The sequence below is a fragment of the Theropithecus gelada genome, chromosome 1 (genome assembly GCF_003255815.1).
Source record: "Theropithecus gelada isolate Dixy chromosome 1, Tgel_1.0, whole genome shotgun sequence".
Lineage (NCBI taxonomy): Eukaryota > Metazoa > Chordata > Mammalia > Primates > Cercopithecidae > Theropithecus > Theropithecus gelada.
This window is the reverse complement of record NC_037668.1, coordinates 33,019,859-33,042,410: the sequence shown is the minus strand read 5'-3', so window position 1 is coordinate 33,042,410 and position 22,552 is coordinate 33,019,859.

Sequence of the window (22,552 nt, the reverse complement as noted above, 5' to 3'; positions counted from 1 at the left end):
CCAGAAGAGACCATCAGCCCCTTCCCCAGAACTCTCATGGCACCTGCTCAGTTCAAACAAAAGCACAACTCTGGACTCGCTAAGGAGAGACTGGATTCAGAATAATTCTTGTGATAGGGAGTGGGAACCATTGCAACAGGGGAGGAGCTATTGCAGTGGGGGAGGGGCTGTTGCAGTGGGGGAGGGGCTTTTGCAGTGGGGGAGGGGCTTTTGCAATGGGAGAGGGGCTGTTGCAGTGGGGAAGGAGCTGTCACAGTGGGGGAGGGGCTGTCTCAGTGGGGGAGGGGCTGTTGCAGTGGGGGAGGGGCTGTTGCAGTGGGGGAGGGGCTGTTGTAGTGAGGAGAAGGCTCCCACCATGAGACCTGAAAGCGTCTCGAAAGTTAGGCAGAAAGAGACTTTTCTTTATGGGATTAGAAAGGACTGGTGTGAGAAGTGAGAAGAAAAGGTGGAGGTGACTCAGTGGGACAGTGGATCAGAGAACATTTGACCCTGAGGCCAGCCTGCTTTCAGACCAGATGGCCGTCTGAGGGTTCAGGCTGAGGGTGGGCCAGAGTTCAGGGCCTGGGGCAGGAGAGAAGCAGAACTGTTTCACTAACAAGCATTTTGTTCCAATTATCAGTGGGGACAAAACGGTTCTACTAATCATCTGTGAGGCAAAGAAATGGAATTTAGAGGGGCTGTGTCTGGACTTGTCCTGGGTAAATGGGTGGGGGTGTCTGTGAACCTCATCTAGGTTATGTGGGGAGTGATGGTCTTCGCAGGGAGCTGTTCCGAGGAGCGCAGTGTATTGGGAGCTCCTGAGCAGTGGCTGTTGACCAGCACCACAGACCTCAGATGAATTCACAATGGTCACTGGCCTGCGGCACAGCCTGGACCTGCCGCAGAAACCTGCCTTGCTCTGGCTCTGCTCAAAGCCTGTGCCTTCTGCATCCTGATAGCTGGGTCAGAACAGGCTTTCCAAGTACGGACGATGCCGCCTCCAAATACAGAGGCCCACCGAGGTTCGTGCGCCTTCCTCAGTGGTAAGAGGTTTGAGGTGCCCTTACCTATCTCTGATTTTGGAGGGGATGCCTTGGCATGCCCCAGACCTCTGGATCCCTGAAATCTTCACGGACAGGCCCGACCCTGGAGTCTTTGTAGGGTTTAGCTCCTGCCTTTGGAACGTGGGTGTCTCACCAAAGCCTCTAACGTACCGGCTGCTCCTTCCTCGCTGGTCCATTCACGTGATGCCACCATGGGGTGAGCACACACACGGTTCTGCAGGGTGCCCAGCCAGCTCAGCCCTCGCCTCTTGGACCATGCGGAAGTCAAGCATGAGAGAAATCATTTGGCCCTGGACCAGGAACTGTCCTTGGCCGATGGGAGCCACCTTACATGAAGGCAGGTCACCTCCTCCTGATTCTCACTCCAGGGCTCCCTGGGGGACAGACTGAGGTTGTCTCCTGCAGACACCACCTCTTGCTCAGCACCTCCCCTGCCATCTCCTCCCCACCCATCCTTCCCTTGCAAGCAGGGCCTCAGTCAAAGGCACCTGAATCCCTGCGAGGCTGACTCGGAGGGGGATTCTGGAATTGGACGTCCCTGCTCGGGGCAGGCAGGACCATCAGGGAGGGGAGGCACTGAGAATCGCTGGGGGGCAGTGAGCAAGCCCTGCTAGGGCAGGTCCACAAGGCCCTGGTACCAGGTGAGTGGCTACCAGTTGTCAAGTGCATTCTTGTCGACTTGTCAGGTGGGATCAGAGCCGCCTGAATCCGCAGCGACACACAGCAGTCTACCTTCCCGGTCCAGGCTGTGTTACTTCTCTCGCCTCCATCTCTGCACAGTCCCAGAGGAGACGGCTGGGCCACCCCTGAGAAGGCTCAGGGATGGGGCACCAGCCTGTTGGGGCTTGAACAGCGTGTGCTACAGAAACACACATTCTTCCTCCAAAGCATCACAGGCTCTTGGAGACCTGTGACCAACTGCCAACCCAGGGCAGCTGCCCAGCCTTGCCTCAGGGACAGTGTCCAGCCTCAGTACTGCTTCCCTGGGGCCGAAGCCCGGACATTACCTGGAATCTGGGGCTGAGCCGTGTACTTTCCACACAGGGCTGTGGAAGGCAGGTCCCCAGAGGCCGTCCAGGTGCCGGCTGTCAGACAAGAGAAGGTAATACACAGGATTGATATGTTTAATCTAACGCAGGGACTTTTCACTGCGGGAGGGATGATGCTGCATTTATCACGATTAGACCGCTCTCCGGCAACGGAGCCATCCACCTCTCCCCTGCCTTTTGTGTGAGGATTGTGTTATTAAATACAGGCCCCTGCCACATGCCGCTTTCTCAAAGAAAAATGTGTGTGCTTGACACGGCTTCTCAGAGTTCCACAGGACTTCCTCCTCCGACCTTTTCAGTCGGCAAACAAAGGCCTCCGTACAGAGTGGTGCCCGGCCCGGCTCTCTCTCCTTCCACCTTTCCATCTTCAATCTTTACAAAATGTTTGGAGAAGTAAAGAAAGTCCCCACTGGCTAGGCACAGTGGCTCACTCTTGTAATCCCAACATTTTGGGAGGCCGAAGTGGGAGGATGACTTGAGCCCAGGAGATCAACACCAGCCTGGGCAATATAGTGAGACCCCATCACTACAAAAAATACAAAATTAGCTGGGCATGGTGGTGTGCACCTGTGGTCTTAGCTGCTCAGGAGGCTGAGGTGGGTCTGAGAGGTCAAGGCTGCAGTGAACTGTGATCGTGCCACTGCAATCCAGCCTGAGCAGCAGAGCAAGACCCTGTTTCAAAATTTAAAAAGAAAAGAAAGTCACCTCTGACTCTGCATCTTCTGCGTGTTTGCAGGAGGGCCAGGCATTCCCGGAAATGCATCCCCCACCTCTTGCCCTGAACCACTAAGGTGAACAGGGCAGCAGGAGCTTTTAAAGCCACACACATGACCTCACAGATTTGAGGCTGAGATTCCAGGAGCCAGCAGCAATGTAAGGACTCAAGGGCCACATGGGAAAGAAACTTGCAGGATATTCAAACGACCCCAAGAGTGGCTGAACGTGCCCCATCTTCCCCCAGGTCCCATCTGAAAGTTGTTGTGTCAGGATCAGTTGAATGTGCTTGATAAAATCCAGATTCCTGGGCCCCACTCCAGGCCTCCTAGATAAGGATCTCCCAGGGCAAGGCCCAGGCATCTGCATTTTAAACAAGCCCCCAAGATGATTCTGGTGTAGCCCAGTTTGAAAGTTAATGGCCTCCACCAATGTGGATGGGAGGGGACAGTCTTCCAGGCCATAAAAGCCCTCCTGAATCCTCACTCAGCTCAGTGCCCTGGGGCACTGGCTCCTGATTCAGTTCTAAGATCTTCCAGAATAAACCTGTGGCCTTTTCAGCTGGAAGTGAGAGACCTTCTGCCCATTTCCTGACTCTATCTCTGCCCTCTCCTCATTCTTCAAACACCCACTGAGCTCCAGCCGGTGCCAGGCCATGCAGGCATCAGGGCTACAAGAGGCCTCCTGATGTGCCCAGTCTAAGCGCATGTCCTGCAGGGGGTCTCAACCACCCTCCCCCCAGGGCCTGGCTTTGAAGGCAGCTCCTGATATCTCCCCCACGATCCCTCCCCAGCAGCCTCAGTCCCTTTCCTTAAAAGTTCTCTGCTTCTCTCCACCTGACTTCGAGGCTGCTGCGCCATCCCATCCCTTCTCCTCACCACTGAGGTCCCTGAGAACCCTCCTCTGCCTGCCATTTCCAGGTCATCTCCACCCATCACCGAATGCTCCTGCCTCGGGAGCCAAAGCCCTTTCTCAAAGACAGTCAGTGACCACTGGATTAGGTTTCTGAGCTGCCCTAATTCCCATAAACTGAGGCCTTAGAATACTAGATAAGTACTTTGTCACACTCCAGAAGGTCAGAAGTCCAACCGAGACTCAGAGGAAGAATCTGTCCCCTGCCTTTCCCCAGCTGCTGGTGGCTCCCACTGTCCATGGCATTCCATGGCATGTAGACGTCTCACCCCCATCTCTGCCTTCGTCTTCATGTGGTCTTCTCCTCTGTGTTTCTGTGTCCTTTTCTGTGTCTCATAAGGGCACTTCCATTGGGTTCAGGGCCTACTCTAATCTAGCATGACTTCATTTCTATCTTTATTGGTATATGCAAAGCCCCTATTTCCAAATAATATCTGTTCTTGTGATAGTGAGTGAGTTCTCATGAGGTCTGATGGTTTTATAAGGAATCTGAGGTTCCAAGGGATCGTGGATTTTGGGAAGATGCCATTCAGCTGACTGTCAAAAGCCCCTGGGCCCTCTGGACCTGTAGCCAACCCCCTGTGGGCCCCAGTTCTCCAAGGACTCCCATGCACAGTACTCTCCTGGCCTCCTAGCACCTCTCCCCAACTCCGGTCAGCACCACGGTATCCTCTTCCTCCACCTGCTCCCCTGAATTCTGTCCTCCACCCATTTCTTGTGACAGATACCACCTCCTTGTATGGTCTCACCACTTCTGCCCTGCCCCCAAAATGTCCTTCCAGCCCCAGGCTTCTATGTGAGGGAACCTCCCAGACAGACCCCTTCCTGTCTTACTTCTCATCCTGCCCAAGCCTCCCAGCCTGAGCCCCTCATCTTTGCCCAAGCACTTCCCACAGACTGCACTCACCTCTGTCCAAGGGAACTGAGTCTGTTTCCATCCAGGTCACAGCCTGTGGGCTGCAGACTCTCTTCATGCCGGGAGGGAGGCATCAGGAAGCGTCCACAGGGTGTAAAGTAGAGGAACAGGAGAGAGAGAGGCCGTGCAATGAGGCCCAGGGAGTCAGAGTGCTCTGCTCTGTGGGGCCCAACCAAGGGATTCAGAGCAATGGGATGTTAAATTAAGGGGCCTCATGGCGCTGTCCCAGCACAGGCATGTCTACCCACACCAAAGGCTGTGTATTAGTCTGTTCTCACGCTGCTATGAAGAAATACCCAAGACTGGATAATTTATGAAGGAAAGAGGTTTAATTGTCTCACAGCTCCTCATGGCTGGGGAGGCCTCAGGAAACATACAATTATTACAGAAGGTACCTCTTCACAAGATGGCAAGAAAGAGAATGAGTGTCCGGGAAAGGGGGAAGCCCCTTATGAAACCATCAGATCTCGTGAGAACTCACTCACTATGACGAGAACAGGATGGAGAAACAGCCCTCGTGATTCAATTATTTATAAAACCATCAGATCTTGTGAGAACTCACTATCATGAGAACAGGATGGAGAAATAGCCCCCAGGATTCAATTATTTATAAAACCATCAGATCTTGTGAGAACTCACTCACTATCATGAGAACAGGATGGAGAAATAGCCCCCATGATTCAATTATTTATAAAACCATCAGATCTCGTGAGAACTCACTCACTATCACGAGAACAGGATGGAGAAACAGCCCCCGTGATTCAATTATCTCCACCTGGTCCCTCCTGCGACATGTGGGGATTATGGGAACTACACTTCAAGATGAGATTTGGGTGGAGACACAGCCAAACCATATGAGGTTGGGTCTGTGAAATGTGACCCTGGAAGAAGAGCAGGGGTCACTGGAAGTCATGGGATGGGTTGGGCTCACTCAGGAGCAGACCTGGCTTGGTCCCTGCCCTGTCCCTCTCACCCGTCCTATCTGAACAAACTACCAGAGCTTCCTGTATTCATTTCTAGGAGGAAATCATGAGCTCCGTCCTTCTTCTCGCCTTGTGGTCTGGCCTCAGCTCCTGCAGAACTCACCCATGGGCTTTGCCTTCTTTGGGGTAACGGGAGCTAGGCTGGGGGCCCTCCCTGGCTTCAACACTCCTTCATTTGCACATTCCTGTGGGGACTTCCTTTGTGTTTCGAGGCACTGTCCCTTTAGTAGAAGGGTATTTATGCTTGAATTTAAAATAATAAGCATAAAGTATATTTGAAGTAATTAAAATATACGCTAGGCCACCCCGAGTGTTGGGCCAGATCTGGAGACGCTGGAGTAAACCCAGCTCTGCCCTCCACAGCCTTGCAGCCCTGGGGAGCAACTTCCCTGCTTTAGACAATTTCTTATTTTGTCAGGTGGGCTGATGTTAACATCTTCCTTATAGGGTTATTATAAGGATTAAGCAAGTTAATGTTATAAAGAGCTAACAAGCACATCTGGTGCGTAGGTGCCTCTAAAAGTGCGTGAAATAAATAAAAACCTAATTGTCTTTGCTGTCCCCCTGGTTTTAGATACCCACAAACACAATGACACTGCACCAGTGTCCCCAGAGAAGCGCCCCCATGCCCTCCCATCTCCTCCCTGCCTGGCATTCCTGACCCCCTTGTCGCAGCCTTGTCAGCTGACACAGCCTTGTCAGCTCAGTCATAAAGAGCTGCCCATGGCATTTAAGAAGGAAAAATAAATGGTTCTAGTCTGTTTCTTTCAGAAGTCCTGGTGTCCCCAGGGGATGAGATGCTGAAGTGTTTCACAAGTGCTTTCCTAGGATGCGGAAACATAAATGCAAATACAGTTCACTTGACTGGAGCACGAGGGAGGCCGGTGGGATGGAGGCTGGGCTCTGAAGCAGGAAAGGAGACTTCTCTCCAGGGGTGAAGGTTCAGAGCTGCTGTCACCACACCATCCCCCAGGAGCAATTCCAGCATGTAGCTACCCCTTACCCTGCACTCAGCCCCCTCTTCCCACCCAACCTCACATCTGCCATCTCCCAAGTCCTTGGGGGCTTGCTGGATCTGCATAGCCCATTAGTTGCTGACCTCTGCTTCCTGAAGCCCTCCTTGTCTCTCTGACTCATCTACTCAGCATCGCCATGTGTTTGTTGAATATTTTATGCAGGAAATCACCTGCATGGCACAGTGGCAGATATAAGAGCGGACAACATACGGAGGGCCCAACCGGGGGAAAGGCAGAGATAAACAGGAGAAATGCCACAGATGACCTAAGTAATGCTTCTGGGTATCAGAAAGGGAAATAGAGCCACCACTGCAGAAATATCCAGTGGATGACAGAGGTCATTGGAGTGGGGAGTCAGATGAACATGGACAATAAGCTCTGTTGGCCTAAGTTTCCTCACCTGTAAAATAGGAATGCTAATAGCCTCCACATCACATGGTGGTTATGAGGATTAAAAGAATTCATACACATAATGCCTGGCAAGAATAATGTCAGGCATGCAGCAGGTGCTATCATTATTGTCTTCGTCACTATCACCACCACCATTATTATCATCATCATCACCACTATCATCATCACCTTCATCACCATCATCACCACCACCACCACCATCATCACCATCATCATCACCATCATCACCACTACCACCATCATCACCATCAGCATCATCACCATCATCATCTCTATCATTATCACCACCATCATCATCATCTCCATCGTCATCATCACCATGATCATCATCACCATCACCATCATCATCATCACCATCACCATCATCATCAAATCATCACCACCAACACCATCATCACCATCACCATCATCATCATCACCATCACCATCATCATCACATCATTGCCACCATCACCACCATCACCATCACCACCATCACCATCACCATCATCATCACCATCACCATCATTATCATCACCATTACCATCATCACCAACATAATCATCACTATCATCATTATCACCATCATCTTCATCATCACCATCAACACTGTCATTCGCATTACACTATCATCGTCATTATCATCTTTACTATCACCATCACCATTATCATCACCACCATTACCGTTGCCATTATCACTACCATCACCATCATTATCACAAACATATCATAGTTGTTATGCCCTAGATGCTAGAGATAGAGCTGATCTCTAAGAGATGTGCTATACTGGAATAGGAAAGAGGGATGGGGAAGCACATTGGGCATGTTAAATGAGGTAGGCATGGAATAAAGGCTGGGAAGGTGGAGGATTCCTAAAGGCCACTTAGACTAAAGGGTCAGCAGCAGAATCTGATGGCAAGGTAAGCTGGGATCAACTCATATAAGCTTTGTAGGAGGCTAAAATATCTCTCTATCTCCTCCCCAGCCTCCCTGACTCCTAGCTTTGCCCTTCTTTTCCTTGGACCCCACACTTGGAAGGAACCACCACTCCATCTTTGGAGCCCTTCCACACCACCTTGCTGCCATGTGTGGAGAAGCAACAGCAGAGGCCCACACGTTGTGCACCAGGGTCAGCCTTTTCAGGCCACCCAAACATACTCTTTCCTTTACAGGGGCATGTCCCCTCCCCAGCAGTTTTCTGCCTTGCCTTCTTGGTTTAATGGAAGGGCATCCCGGGTTTCTTCTTGGAGGCTGACTGAAGAGTCCTCCTGGGTTGGTAATGAGAATGGTGTGACAGGAGCTGGGAGGCTGCAGATGCCAGACCTCCAGCTCTGGACTACTGTAATCGGAATGACATGGGAGTTGATTTGTTCTCTCCAAAATGTACCATTATTGTTATATTTCCCACTGGCTAGCTTTGGCAATAGTAATTTATGTCTCCTTCCCACCTGGGGGAACTCTTGATCCTTTCTCGGGAAGGGACACAGCATCTCCTGGCTAGGCTGTAAATGTCTCATTATGGCTCTCAGCTGCACACTTGGTCTTTTTCCTCACTCTGGGTCACATTTCATTTTGGTTTAAATAATGAAACCAGCAGACTGGAGATTAGAGCCGTTAAATGATTTTTGCTCCTAGGAAATGGATGCCTGTCCAAGACAAAAACTCACCCACAGCTCAGGGGACCCTCTGTGCTAGTGGGACTGGAAAAAATAGACTGAAGCAGCCTGGGCATGACTCTGAGACCACTAAGTCTTAGACTTGCAGTCTGAGAGATCAGGGAGGACCACTTCCAGGCCACATGGGCGGGGAGACAGACACAGAAGGTGCATCCAGGACACACTCTGCCTTGACGTAGACAAGGGCTGCCAGGATGAAGAAAGATGCCTTCAGCCTTCATGGCATGGCAGAAATGATCCTTGTCCCACTGCACTTTTTCAAGTGCTTTGCCAACAGCCTTCACATGGAAGTTCACCTGGGCTCGCTTTGCTGCCTCCATTGTGCAGTTGAGGAAACTGAATACGAGAGATTCAGAGATTCCTCACTTAACTGAGATAATCACATCCTCCCATGGCCAGGAAAGACTGTAGCCCTGTGCTCTTTTCACCTCACTACCTCACTATCTCTTTCCTCTTCCAAAGGAAAAGCCAGGAGTTGAGAGCAGTGGCATGAGAAGCTCCAGGTAACATCTCTGGGAGCAAAACTCAGACCACTCACTGCATTCTGTTCAAAGGATGACTTCACTCCTGCTCCCCTGGAGACAGAGAGACCATCTCTCTAGGAAGCAATAGCAGTAATTATCAGGGTCAGATCATTCTGAATTCTCTGAGTCTCAGTTTCCTAATCTGTAAAGTGAGGATATATCACAGCCCAGCAGGACTCCAAATGTGACCAGAATGTATGCGTGGAGGCCTCTGAGCCATGGCTATCATTAGGATTGCAGCAAGAAGTAAGGCTGGCCTCTCTGAGCCACCTTCTGCTCACTTCTCCCCTGAACAGCTCAGGACAAAAAGAGCTGGAGGGAGTAATTATGGTTGTGCTGCTGGAGTGGGCTCATGTGCAGGGTGGCGTGGCCATCACACTTTGCCAACACTCCCCAAAGATGGGAGAATGTACCCTGTGACTTAGAAACATTAAGAGAAAATAAGCATCATCACACCCTTAGAAGGATCTGATGTGAAACAGATGATACATTCCATTAAACCAACTGAAAGCAGCATGTGCCAAGTCACTACCAATGGGCACACGAACAGGGAGCTGGGTCCCCACTTCTCAGGCAGTCAACCCTGCTTTGGCCACTCAATGAGCCCTGCCTACTCAGGCCATAGCCCCCAAGGGCCACAAGGAAGAGGAAGGCCTGGTGCCCACTAGGGCTGGCCCACAACAGAAGTTCTCATCCCTTCTCCCCCCACCTCTCCAACACTAGGTACTGGATCCCAATCCCCCCTCAAAGCCAATCCCTCCCTCCTCCCCAACTAGCTTCCTTTTGCCTTAGGCCTCTGGCTTGCCTGCCCCCTGGGGCTCCGGATGGATGTCCCTTTCTAGTTCCAGCACTGATGCTTAGCCAGCTCTAGCCCAGACAGCCAACGGCTCCCAAGAGCACGGCACCCAGGCACATTGACAGCCTTATTAATGGGGTGCTGCTTTCAGTGCTATGGCTGAAGCGTGGAAAGCAGGGCTGGTTCAATCCCCATTCTACTGCTTTCTGAGCATGGCTTCAGGCAACTTGCTTTACCTTGAGAAACCTTGACTTCGCGATTTGTGAATGGGGTAACAGTGAGTTTCCTGGGGGAACTGCCGCCCCATTTTATCATCTGTCACCTCCCACTCACCCCCTCCAATTCTGACCTGGATGCCACCTTCCTCATTCTGCTGATTCTCAGCTTGCCAAGGTCACTTAGGTGATTACTAGATTCAATAGATGCCTTACAGTCCCTGTCTGACATTTAACCTCTCAGCACCATTCAACACATTTTTCTCCAATGCTTTACTAAAATCCCCTCTTCTCTCAGCTTCCAGAGCCCACATTCTCCCTCATTTCCTCCTTCCTGGGCCCCTCCAACAACAGACTTATTTTCTCACAGTTCTGGAGGCTGGAAGTCCAAGATCAAAGTTCCAGCTAACTCATTCTCTCGTGAGGGCTCCCTTGCTTGCTTGAAGATGGTGGCCTTCTTACTGTGCCCTCACATGGACGTTCCGTGGTGCATGAGCACAGGGGGCTGCAGGGGAGAGAAACTCTCTGGCATCTTTACTTATAAGGGACTAAATCTGTGAGATCAGGAGTCTACCCTTATACCCTCATTAAACTTTTGCCTTCTTGGTGGCCCCATCTCCAAACATAGCCACACTGGGGCTTAGGTCTTCCCCATATGAATTTAGGGGAAGACACAACCATTCAGTTCACAGCACTGCCCTAATGTGGGCACTCCTTAGGCACTGGTCCCTGACTCCTCTGACCTCCCGCAACCCAGTGCTGCCCAGTAGAACTTTATGACCACAAAAATGTTCTATTTTGATCCATTCATGTGGCTACTGAGCTCCAGACATGACAAGTGGAAAGAGAGATGGAAGGTTTAATCTAATTTTAAATATTTTAAATGTGAGCATCCACATGGGGCTCATGGCAGTGGCTCTGCAGCGCAGGGCTACACACCCTCCTTATGCAATCGTGCTGTAGAGCTCTCATGAGCTGCAGGCTCGTGGCTCCCACATACCCACCTCTAGTCCTGATGCCTTTTCCACACTGCAGACCTAAGGGTGATGCTGACTTACCTTTTCCATAAGCATGCCAACCTGCCAGAAACAAAGCTGTGACCCTCCCCCAGACCCCCACCTTAGTAAAAGGCAGCATCTTCCATGAGAAGAAACCTGCCAGAAACCTGGTAACCACCCTCAACTCACCCTCTCTCTGATGCCCCACTCCCTCGGAGTCCTGCCAGGTAACCTCCATCCTATACTTTGAGGCTGCCCACTTCCCTCTACCCTAGCCTTTGGTTCTTGCAGCTGCACAGCCCTTCCTCTTACCCCAGGACTCCTCTGCCCCTCCTCCCCTGGGGCTCCGCAGGAGCCCCCTCTGCACCCTCCAGTCTGCTGTGCTACCTGCCTCAGCCCATTGTCTTCCTCCAGAGCCTGGGGGTGGGAGTGAATGCAGGCAGCAGGGTGCTGAGCCCCATGTAGCCTCTAGTGACACCCACCCCAGGTGTGGCAAGGCCTCCCTGCCCCAGGCTTCCAGAGGAGCCCCCTGCACACACTCCCTGACCCTCCTCTGGGGACTGAACCCCAGCAAGACAGTGGCTGCTGCTCCTCCCCCATTTCCCTGCCTTTCAGGGAAGTGTGACCAGGAGGTGACACACAGCTGGTATCTGCAGGAGAAATCTCTGAAACCCCTCACACCTGTTGGCTGTTTTTAACCCTAGAGCATGTGAGAAGGTTCTATACTACAGCAAAACAAATATAGTGTGGAAATGAAGGAAGACTCTACACCCAATGAGAAAAACAGAGGCCGATTATTTGGAGCTTGCTGTAGCAAGGGGGTCAGCCACTATCACCTGCCTCAACAGGGCCTCAAAAACAGGCAGGGAAGTGGGAAGTTTGGTGGAGAGGGGGAGGCTCCAGGTGAGCCCTGACAGAGGCTGTTGGCCTGGGGAGTTGGAGGCGGCTGAAACAAGGGTGCTGTGGGATTGGGGAGGGGGCCTATTTAGAGTTGGAATATGAGTTGGAAGTGGGAACAAAAATTAGGGAAGCCATCTGTTGCTAATCAGGTCCTGGCCATTTGGGGCTGGCGGTGGCAGGGGTTACTCATTGGCTTTCTGGGCTGTTCCTGCAGATGGTGATCTGACTTCTGCAAGTCAGACTCATGGCAGCAGGCTGGCCCCTGGGCTTGGACTACGGGGATGGGGTGGTTTCCTGAGCTGGGTCTATAGCTAAGGAGTGGTTTCCTGGGCTGGGTCTATAGGGAAGGGGTGGTTTCCTGGGCTGGGTCTGTAGGGAAGGGGTGGTTTCCTGGGCTGGGTCTATATGGAAGGGGTGGTTTCCTGGGCTGGGTCTATATGGAAGGGGTGGTTTCCTGGGCTGGGTCTGTAGGGAAGGGGTGGTTTCCTGGGCTGGGTCTATAGGGAAGGGGTGGTTTCCTGGGCTGGGTGTGTAGGGAAGGGGTGGTTTCCTGGACCTGTCTCTAGAGAAGGGACCATTTCCTGGGCTGGTGCTGCAGGTCGTGGGTCAGAGCTCTCTTTGTCCATTTGTAGATTCAGCTGCTCAACAGACAGAATTTGAAAGCGCACTTGTGCCTGCTCCCATCCCCTTCCCAGCTCCCCAGGCAGCCACGGTCCTTCCTGGGGCGTCCCTGGGGACTTGTCATCTGTGCTGCCTCTGGTGCTTGATGTGTGTGCTGTAGCTGTTACGCGTGTGCACTATGCAGCGTGTGCACTATGCAGCGTGTGCACTATGCAGAGTGTGCATCACACAGGAGTGTACATCACACTGGCTCTCAGGCTGCTCCTGGGATAGGGGTTCAGCACCCACATGCCAAAAGCCCCTCGGGGCAGGGTGCTGAGAGTGGGAGCTGCAGGGCTCAGCTGGGAAGGCATGGGAGACCTTTGTTTGGAAGACTCAGGAGGAGAGGAGAGGGCCTGGAAGCAGGACGCTGTCCCAGGAGCTGTGCCCCACTGAGGGGTCCTGATTAGCAACCGAGAAGCACTCGCGTTTTCCTCTTAATAGAGAATAATGATCAAGACCAAATTTCTATTTTGTTTTTAAATTTATACTGAAAAGAGTATTAGAAATGAAACATTAATGGAATGTGAAAAATGAACTCTGCATTCAGCTCCCATTAACTCAATTGCTGGAGCTGGTGGATGGGAAGGGAGGGGATAACTACGCCCAGAAACAGCATTTCCACCACACGCACGGCCGCCCGCCGCCCAGCCAAATGGATCAATATTTTATGTACTTTAATTTTCTCATCCACGGGCTTGATGTTCTGACTCATCTTTTGTTTTATTTTCCTACTTCATAAATATTAAAAGTGCGCATCCGTTTTCCCAAGAAGAGCAAGGTTCCCGGTTTCTGTTTGGAGGCCCATTCCTCGTCCCCAAGAGGACAAAGACGCTGTGACTCCTGAGAGCTCCCTTCCTTCCCCGGCAGTTCCCACCCTCCTGTACTAGTCAGGGCTCTCCAGAGAAGCACAACATGCTTGAGGACATGTAGACATCTATAAAGAGATTTGTTTTGAGGAACTGGCTCCCACCATTACGGAGGACCCAGGAGCTGCAAGGTGAGCGGGCAGGCCAGCAGGGAACCCAGGAGAGCTCCAAGCTCTTGGTTGAGTTCCTGTCCCAAGGCCAGTGGGCTTGAGAACCAGGAAGCGCTATGTTTCAGTCTGAGTCTGAAGAGAGGAAAAAAGCTGACAATCCAGTTTGAAGGCCATTTGAGGCAGAAAAGGATTCCCTGTTGCTCCAGGGAGGGGGACCATTTAGGTCTATTTGGGCCTCAGCTGATCAGATGACACCCATCCCAGGGGAGGGGCATCTGCTGGTTTAAGAGCTAATCTCATCCAGAAACGCTCTCACAGATGCGCCCAGGGTAACAGGGTTGACCAGATGCCTGGTCACCCCGGGATCCCATCAGAATGACTCTAGACTTACTTCCTGTCCTGCCTGCCTTTGCTCTCCTCTTCCTACCGCATCTCTCATTCCCAAGTTTGCTGTATTTGGAGCACAGCTCTCCTTAATTCATTTAATTTTTTTCTGACTGGACCCTTCAGCCCCTTGCAGCATGTCCACATTCCCCTTTTTTGTTTCCTTTCTTTCCCCCTTGTTATCGTTTTCTCCTGTTTCTCGGCTCCTTTTTCCCTCCCTGGTCCCAGGCTCTGCAGAATATACCAGGGGCCCCGGGGAGCGGTCCCTCATTCCTTGGAATTTATTATTTGCCCCACATCTTCCCCTTAGCCTGCCTGCTTTCCACAATGCAAAAGCCATCTTCAAAGTGACAAAGGTCCCTGTCTGCAAGTGACAGTCTCAGCTTCCTGCTCACACACAGTTAGGCCACTGGGCACAGGCAGTCCCCACTCTGTTCTCCTGCAGGGTGGGAGTTTAGCAGAGACCCCAGTACAGCCAGGATGGGGCCTCGTGGAGGCTTGGGGCTGCATTTCACCAGAATTCCTCTTATCTGTGGCAGTCTTAACCCACCCCCCAGGGTTTTTGTGTGGCAGAAGATTTGCATGGCCCTACACGATCTTTTACTGTTATGCATTTCAAAAATCATAATTGAGAAAGCAATGCAGTAGCACTATTAAAGGAATTTAAAAGACATCACAAGCACCTGCTAATCCTGCCACCCTAACACAGCCACTATTTTTACTGGAGTAATAAGGTCTTCATTTAAAATCTCCCCATTAGTGAAATGCCTATGCTCTGAAGGAAAATGAAATGTACATGCAGCCGAGCAGAACGTACTCAGGCCCCACATGACCCCTGCCCCTCACCAAGCAGCACTTCCCTACAGCCCTGGAAAATGGGGATTGTGTTTGGGGAGGAAGCTGGGAGGCCTCCAGGGCCTTCCAAACTGAAGGGTGATTGAACTGTGGTCCACGCTGTCCCTTAGCCGAGGCTAAAAGTAGGATTCAGTCTTTCGCAGAAGGGTTTTCCATGAGGTTGGAGATGACAGGGTGGCCATGTTGTTCCTTGAGGGACCAGAGCCCTGATTCACCTGCTCACTGCTGAGGGCTGTGGGACACATGACTCTCCTTACCCCATGGGAAGGAAGTCTCCCTTCAGAGCCGCAATCAACACCTCAGACCTCTCACCTGGATTCTGGCAAAAAAAAAAAAAAAATCCCAGCTGGTATTTCTTTCCCCTTTCTCTGAGCTCTCCCCTATAGGAGAGAATTATAAGCTCACCCAGCACCCCCAGCCTCCCATCCATAGCGGAGGGTGTGACCAGCAGCATTCACAGCAACGTGTGCTCCAGGCATGGACCCAGGTTCTAGGTCTGTAGGACAAGGCAGGAAGGACGTGTGCTCCAGGCATGGACCTGGGCTTTAGGCACAGGTAACACAGGAATGACATGTGCTTCAGGCATGGACCCGGGTTCTAGGCACAGGTGAGGCAGGCAGGACGTGTGCGGGAGGCCTAGGGACATGGAGGTGAGACCATTTACACCCCTCATGGCCCTTCACAGTCACTGGGACAGAGGCTGTATCAGACGCTGCCGTTCTTCATGTCTGAACAACTTATCTCCCTGAAAACAGACCAATGGCTCCTCCCACCTACAGCAGTCCGGCTTCCTCCCCATCCTATCTATGCCCCCTCTGCTTCCGCAGTGGTCCCCACTCCGCTCTGACCACACCAGGCCAGGTGCCCCCCCACATGCCCGGGGCTGCTCCTCTCACCGGTGCTCCTGGGCCTGCCCAGATTCCCTCCCTGGAAATCCCTGTCTTGTCTCCAGTTCCAGCTCAGGCATCTTCCCCTCCAGAGGCTGGGTAGGAGTGAGCAGGTGCCACTGTCACCTTGGTGACTCCATCATATCCAGGTGAGCCTCTGTCTTGGCATCTGTCTCATTGCACAGCAGTCGTGTCTTCTGGACCAGCCCCACTCTGAGTGTGGCCCTGGCACCGAGCAGCATCTCCAAGACACAACAGGTGCTCATTAAATGTCTGTTGTACTGAATGGAACCAGAAGGGTCTAGTTTCCCCCTCGGGAAACTGCTGGGTGTGTTTGTAAGGGAGGGGGCAGGACCATGGGGTAGGGAGCAGTGTGGCAGTCACATGCACGGGCTTCAGAGTCCTCAGACTGGGCTCCACCCTGAGAGGCCCAGTGTGCACCTGCTTTCGAGGCAATGCTAACCTCTGGTACCTCTGAGTGCTAAGGAAGACCTGAGATGGGGCAGGTGAACCGCTGGACACAATGCCAGGCATGCAACTAATTTTGACAAATGTGAGCCTTTGGTGGTCATTGTAGCTACAGCAGTGCCTCCAGCTGGGCTGGCCTGTTGTGGCCAATCCCAGCCTCCTACCTCCAATCCACAACCCTCACAATCACATTCCAGATTTGCTGGAGAAGACTCAGCAATCACCGTCTCCCTGGTCCCAGGGAAGGCACGAGGAGCTGTCTTCGAGACGCCGCACCTGTCCTTCAAAGGCAAAGTCAGCTGAGCTGGAAGAAACACAGAAGCTACACACCCCCCAGAATAAAGCCACAGCCTCGAGGTGGGAGCACCAAGACAGAGTCTCGTGGCAAGGGCGGTGGCGGTGGGGGGAGAAGGGTGGCCAACGTGCTCAACGACAGCGATCAGACCCAGAGGGAAGGTGTTTTGATGCAGTCTCATGACAAGGGCGGTGGCGGTGCGGGGAGAAGGGTGGCCATTGCACCCAAAGCCGGAGATCAGACCAGGAGGGAAAGTGTTTTAGTCCATTCATGAACTGCTGTAAATAAATACCTAAGACTGGGTAATTTATGAAGAAAAGGGGTTTAATTCGCTCACAGTTCTGCAGGCTGCACAGGAAGCATGGCTGGGGAAGCCTCGGGAAACATTCAATCATGGCAGAAGGCAAAGGGGAAGCAGCTCATTTTACATGGCAGAGTGGGAACAAGAGAGAGAAGAGGGAGGTTCCACATGTTTTTAAACAACCGAATCTCCTGAGAACTCTATAATGAGAGCAGCACTAGGGGAATGGTGCTAAAGCACTAGAACCCATCCCCGGATCCAATCACCTCGCACCAGGCCCCATCTCCAGCACTGGGGATCAGGAGATCTGGGTGAGAACACAGACCCAAACCATATCAGGAGGCAAGACGGGAGCCCTGCAGCCTGACAGTGTCCAGCTCTGCTGTGTCCACCCAGCTGCAGCAGTCACTTCTAATGCTCTGCCCAGATCCCCATGCCATTTCCATGTGCACATCCTGGCATCTGTGGGCTTTGCTTCCACAGCCCCATACCTGAGACCCTCTTCAGAGGACCAATGTTTGGGCGAGGTCTTGACCTCTTCCCCCTGTTGGTGGGGGAAGGATAACCCCATCCTAGGGTTATGGGGCTGGCTGGACACACACCTGACACTGCGCAGATGAAATGACAGCAGCTTCTCAGTATTGTGTACTCACAGCCCGGGGTGGGGTCCCTGCCCACACAGGCCCACACGGAGACTGCACTGGGTACAGAGTGAACAGAGATTGGCCCTGGCTGTGGGAGGTGGGTTTTGCTGTATCAGGAGACTGGTCCCCTGGTTCCCACGGGAGGATGTGACTTCCTTATTTCAAGAGTCCTGAGATCTGGCAGGAAACTGAAGCTCACTCTTCCGGGATAAACAGGCAAAGATAAAGGGTGTGGTTTGGCTGAGGGCGGGGTCTTATCTGGGAGAGTAGAGTTGAGGAAGGGAGCTTGCTGTTAGGCCATCTGAGGCCTTCTCGTTTCAGATATCAAGGTAGCACATAATATTGGGCTTATGGCTGGGGGCGGTGGCTCACGCCTGTAATCCCAGCACTTTGGGAGGCAGAGGTGGGTGGATCACCTAAGGCCAGGAGTTGAAGACCAGCCTGGCCGACATAGTGAAACCCCGTCCCTACTAAAAATACAAAATATTAGCCAGGTGTGGTGGCAGGTGCCCATAATTCCAGCTACTTGGGAGGCTGAGTCAGGAGAATCACCTGAACCCAGGAGGCGGTGGTTGTGGTGAGCTGAGATTATACCACTGCACTCCAGCATGGGCCACAGAACGAGACTCTGTCTCGAAAAATATATTTATGTACACACACATATACATATACGTACACGTATACATATACATATACATATACATATACATATACATATACATATATTAGGCTTACACCAACGGCTGCTGGGACTGCTTTTCCTACAGACCAGCAAGCCAGAATGTCCAGAAGTTTACTTTCTTCCCTCTCAACCTCCACTTCATCCCCAGAATTTCCTAGGTCAAGGGCTGGCCAGTTCAGTACTAGAACAGCACAGCTCTCTCACTTCTAATAGGGATAAACTCAGAGGGACAACCTACACCCAGGAGCTCCCTGCAGAGGCAGGCTGAGGCTGGATTTCCCCTAAAATTGTCCCTTTACTCCTCTTTTTTTTTTTTTTTTTTTTCGTGTTCTTCTCACATCAGCTTTCTTACTGGTTTTTCCTGGAAGACCCAAGTCCTTATCTCAGGGCCTGCTTCTGGGGACTGACCCAGGACATGTTACCCTTCACAAGGATTTGCCATCTGCTGAGCGTTTCACACACTTCCACTCATTTGATTCTTGCAATAGACCTGGGAACTCAGCAAACGAGAACCATTAAACCCATTTTATGGGTGAGAAGACTGAGACCCAGGCAGACGCTGAGATTTTCCCAAGGTCTCACAATGAATGAGGAGAGAGGGCTGAGCATGGGGGTTCATGCTTGTAATCCCAACCCTTTGGGAGGCCAAGGCAGGAGGATTGCTGGGGCTCAGGAGTTCAAGACCAGCCTGGGAAACATGGTGAGAACTCATCTCTGCAAAATTTTTTTTAAAAGTAGCTGGTCATGGTGGCATGTGCCTATAGTCCCAGCTACTTTGGAGGCTACAGCAAGAGGATTTCTTGAAGCCAAGAGATGGAGGCTATATTGAGCTGTGATTGCTCCAGAGATGTGATTCCAACTCAGATCTGAGCTGTGCCTCCAAAATTAAAGAAATGCCAAGTATACCATAAAGCTTTACATGAAGTTCTCAACCTCAGAGAAGGACCCAGCATCTCCCTGGCCTCCTCCTTGTGCTCATTCAAGTTCCAGCTGACACGTCTCCTCTGAATCCTGCTCCCAATCGGAAGCTGTCCCGCAGTCAAGCTCCTCCACTCTGTCCTGTTTTCTTATGAATGTTTGCTCTGCCCACCTCCTCCCAGACGACTGTGAGCCCCATAAAGACAGGCTCGTCACTGTGATTCAGTCTAAATCACCACGTGAGTGTTCAGTAAAGGTCTGTTGAATAAGTTAGATGATTAATTCTGCAAAACCAGCTTATAAGGGCTTGAGGGAACTGTTGGTATAACCTCACCACACTGTGGCCACAGCCTCACTACTGTGCTGCCTTCTCTGGGGTCCGTCCACTCACACGGAGCAATGACGGAGCTCAGCACCCCACCGTCTAACCATGAGGCCGCACATCCTCACATCACTCCCACCACTTTCCTGAGGCCAGACACCAGCACGTTGCAGTGCCAAGTTTTGAGTCTGAGGCTGAGAGAGGAGACACAGCACCTTCACTAATGACCTGGAAGATGGACAGGGTGGGGACCAAGAATGATTGATGTTTGGAGGTGGAGAGCCTGACAGTGGTACCAGGAAAGGACTTTCACCTTGTGAATAATAAATATAATTGGGCTTCAATGTATTTATCACCCTTCTCCCAAGAAGGGCAACATTGGAGAGAAAATGGTCCATGTTACACAGAATAATGAAGAAAAGGTTGTAGGAGGTGCTGGTATCATAAATGTTCATCTTCAATGAAGCACATCAGCGTGGTGTCATCTCCTCAGTTAGCCGTGGGTTGAGTGGGGACGGGCGCCCCTCACTGGTCCCCAGGCATCCTCTGGGTGATTCTCGTGATTGACCTCAGCTGTTCTAGGTCATTGCCGCTGCAGACCCACCTTGCTGTGCCCTGCACTGCACTTCTTCTGTTCATTTCCCCCATCGAGCTGGAAATATCCTGAGTAAACACCTTTAAAAATAAGAAACTCTGGACTTTCTCTAATTAGATAATTTGAAATCGGGCCAAATTAGGATGTCACTATTTTTACATGACTCCTCTTTATTCTGTGCTCGAAAAATTATTAACAGAACTAATACCTGGGACGGTGAAGGGCGGTATGCATTCCCCCATTAAATCCATAACAATTCTACTTTGCTAAAAATAGACGGGAAAATGAAGAGACTTACAAATCTCCTTCTCCTTTCTCAGGTGCCTGATACTCAACATCGAGATAAATGCAGAGCTGTGGCTGTGGCTCACAGAATCTGTTCACTTTAGGCCACTCCAGGCCAGTCGCTCCATCCCTTTCCTGGCTCCTTGGGGCTGATTTCTGATGTCTTTTTGGCTCAGTCCATCAAGTTATTCATTTTCCTAGGCCATTTCCCATTCCTTTTATTTAGTGAAGTGTGTTTTAAAAGTTGGTGGATATTTGCATATCCCCGCCACAGTTCTGTGTGGAGAACCCACCCCACGCAGGACACAGGGCAAATCTTGGGGTCACAAAGATGAAAATGTTGGGTGCTTCCCTGAAGAAACCGATAGTGTGGCACGCAAGATCAAGTCATTGTGAAATACTACAGTGGGCCCTAAAGCAGTGGGGACCCTCAACAGGAGGACAGAGGACTGCTTCCTGCAGGAGACCTCTACTCTAACAAGGTTCTGGGGGGCACTAATGAGTGCAATGGGATTTGAGACCTGGGTGCAGAACACTGAGCAGGCAGAGGCTGTGAGCGAAGGGGTCACTGGGTGGCAGGAGGTGGAGACAGAGGGTCTTCAGGGGCCAGGTTCCGGAGGGCCCTGTGGGCTGCACCAAGGTGCCTGGGGTGTGTCCAGAAAGTAGCAAGAAGGGCTGGATACATGGGAAAGGAAGGAGTCCCACACTTCTGTACACGGCTGCTTTCCCACTCCTTGCCAGCTTCAAAGTCGAATTCTTGATTTGCTCTTACCCCTGGCTCTGGCCCAGGGGGCCACTTTGAGGCTTAGCTTCAGGCACAGGGCAGGGTGCTAAGCGGAACCAGTTCCTGGGGAGGGCTCAGATGTGAAAGGAGATAGGGAATGAAGTCACCCCTGGAGGACCCAGTCTGACGGCTCACGCCCTTGCTCTGGGTCCCCACTCCATGCTGATTTTGAACCACCTGCATCACAAGTACTCCTACTCGCTCACGCCTTGAGTTACCTCCACTATTCCTCAACCATGTCCAGTGGTGACTGCCCCACAGACTCTGACTCCGTGGTGCCCCCACCTCAGTCACCTCATTACCGAGCTTCAGTTCTTCCACAAGCTCCCTGCTCCCCAGGACGTGGTTCCTGATTCCCTGAGGGCTATGGACATGCTTACCAACTGCCAGGCTGCCTTCCCCTGGCTAAAAGGTCCTTGGAGCTGCAATTTGGACTGTTTTGCTCATCAGTTTATCCCCTGCCTTCAGAGCAGCGCCAGTGACATTGTTGATGTTCAGTGGAGATTTGTTGAATGAGTGAATGAATGAATGAATGAATGAACTTCAAAGATGGCCAGGAAGCTATGGGTGTGCAGAGGATAAGCACAGGGCATCGTCTTAAATGCTAAAACTTTAAGCATCAGAAGGGTCTGCTGTCTGCCCCAGGTTCTCTGCGGTGCTCTAAGAACCAGGAAGAGGGGCTTTAATCACTTCTGGTTGGTGGGGAAGTGGCTGGGTGGATCTTGACGGGTACCTTACCAGGTCCTGTGATTTTTTTCATCTTGCTTCCCCATGTTCACCAAAAGAGACTATGCCTTCCGCCTTCCCTTTTGGCTTCTCTGAAAGCTCCTTTGTCTGGGAGGAGATGATTGTGAGGGAAGGAAGGTGGGTGGCTGGAAATGTAGGTGAATCCATGGGGTGGGGTGGGGGGTCCTTCCACAGGTTACTTTTCTAAACAGTGACGCTGCGTCCTTTATCTCTTTCACTGACCACCATCAGATGCAAACCTAGTTACTGCCCCCTGGAAAAGCAGGAAGAAGTTCTGTTGCTGGCACAAGATTCAGGTGAAAGGTGTAGTCCCAGGAGGGGGGCCTCTGAGGGAGGGGATTTCACTTGGCCCAAAGCCTTGTGAGGATGGAAGGGTCCACTGCCTCCCCTGCCCTGCTCTGACCTCCAGGGATGCTGACACAGAGAGAGAAGGGGAGACAAACAGAAAGAGAGACAGAGAGAGAGAGAGAGAGAAAAGGCAGTCAGAAGGCTGTATGACTTCAAAGAAAAAATTTGAAATTCCAGAATAATAATTCAAAATACATCACATGCCTCCTGTGTTTCAGAAACAGTTGGCCTAGGGGAGATAAGATGTTCAAATGTGGCCCTCTCCA